The sequence below is a fragment of the Thunnus maccoyii genome, chromosome 10 (assembly GCF_910596095.1).
Source record: "Thunnus maccoyii chromosome 10, fThuMac1.1, whole genome shotgun sequence".
NCBI classification, from domain to species: Eukaryota; Metazoa; Chordata; class Actinopteri; order Scombriformes; family Scombridae; genus Thunnus; species Thunnus maccoyii.
This window is the reverse complement of record NC_056542.1, coordinates 34,429,648-34,431,826: the sequence shown is the minus strand read 5'-3', so window position 1 is coordinate 34,431,826 and position 2,179 is coordinate 34,429,648.

Below are 2,179 nucleotides of genomic sequence, written 5' to 3'. Positions count from 1 at the left end.
CACTCGCTGGAGGAGGGTCTTCCAACAGGAAAATGATTATTTTCTGTATTTCCAAATAACTACACCGCCCATGAGTCTGTTACTTAAGAGCGCTGTCAAAGCTTCTTGGGACGTGTAGTCCCTATTGATATATCTGTTCAAATGAAAAGCTATTCAAAAATCACTGTCAAGAAGGCTACAGTACATATCCTAGTATTCATTGTAAATATGTTTGCAGAGACGTGTTTAGCTTTGATATGGAGATAATGTCTCAGTACCACATTTTACATTTATGCTTATGGATTTATTTCTCTTTGCAAAAATAACTCCACTTTAAGACGGAGCGTGTTGCCTGTCACAGTGACCCTGAGGTGGGTGGGACATGGCGAGATAATCCAGGTGAATGTTTAATTGCACAGCGCAACAGCACTCCGTCTTCTGTGGAAAGTCCCAGTTTACCCTTGTCTGCACCAGAGCCTGAGCTGACAAAAAAAAGAGACTTTTTCATTAACTAACCCACCTCTCTACAGCTTTGATGCTGAAGCAGACTTTTTTAGAGCCTGAACACAAAAGCACTGAAAATGCAAGGAACCTATTGCTTTTGTAAAGGTTATTATTATTATTATTATTATTATTATTACTAATATACCCCCACGCCATTGCATTTTTGAGGGGCTTGGGATGCTTGAAAACTCAAACAAAGAAACAAAGTTTCTTTGATATTCATGAAATTCGGTGGGTTCATAGCTCTCATCATTTTTGACATAATACATATTTTTTCTTTTTTTTTGCCCAACAGGAAGCCAGCCATTTTGGCTTTCCTGTGTCAATTTTCATTTTACAAACACGTTTGAGACCTTTAGGATGCGCTAAATCAATTAGTATCAATTAGTGTCACAATTGGGCTTGGGCATAGCATTTCGGCCCCATAGCGTCCCCTAATTACTTTTAGCATTTTTCAAATTCCAGGGGTGCTCGAAAACTCATGAAACTTTGCACATGCATCAGAAGTGGCGTAACTTGATATATGATGTGGGTCTTGGGTTTGAGTGTGGTAAAATGGCTCAAGGGCGCCCCCTAGAAAATTTCAAAGTCAAAGCCCCCACCTTTAAATTTGACATAGATGTATGGAATTTGGTAGGCAGATATAACATCTCTTTAAAAAAAGCCTCTTGGAGCTATACCCAAAGTCCAACAGGAAGTCAGCCATTTTGAATCTACTTTGCATTTTTTTTGGAAAGTGAAGTAATTTAAAGGTGTTGTACTTTAAGGAGCTCCTCCTAGAAAATTTGACGACTTTAGCGACTTTTAGCGACTTCAAATTTGCAAGGTGATATCGAAAGACCTTTGCAATGCTAAATTATGAAGCTTTTTAGTTTTCAAGGAACCCACTCAGCGTGATGTGCCATTAATTTTGCCCAAAACATGTTTGGGGCATTGAACAGGAAGTTGTTGTAACACTGCAATCTGCCCCACATTTCTCATGCTTGATGAGAGTTCAGGCCTGAACACATCTACGTGTCAATATTGAGTCATAGTCATTGCTCCACCTACTGGCAACAGGAAATCAGCCTTATGTGACAAACATAATTCGATTCACATAAAATTTAGATGGTGTGGACTACACATGATATACAGCAATATGACATATAATTAGTGGGTGTCCTCTAGCGCCAAATAGTGGACACAGGAAGTGATAGTTATCTCCTACAAGCAATGTCCAATATTCATGAAAATATATATCCATTTCAGTTGCCCTCTGGTAAATGTATTGCTGCATTCTTTCCCATATGTCTTATTGTATCACATGTTGGGGGCAGGCTGGAGAAACAGCCATAAAACCTCTTGAGTCCTTATACAAACAAACTCTAAAAACTCTGGACAAAAAGCCAATGCATTTCCATCACTGTAGGGTACTGGAGAAATACAATTTACTGAGCTTTGACAATTTTAGATTATTCTCAATTTGTGCCTAGTTTATAAAATTTTAAATGGTTTGGCCCCTCCTCCACTATGTGACTTTGTGTACACTCACTCAGTAAGTTCTATTAGATCCTCCAGAATATCCTCTATACAAGATTGTACCATACCATTTCGTCACACTGCATTTGGGCATTCAGCTTTCTGTGTGAAAGCCACCACTCAGTGGAATGCCCTACCTGATGATATGAAGAACTGCAGTTCTATCAATGCATTCAAG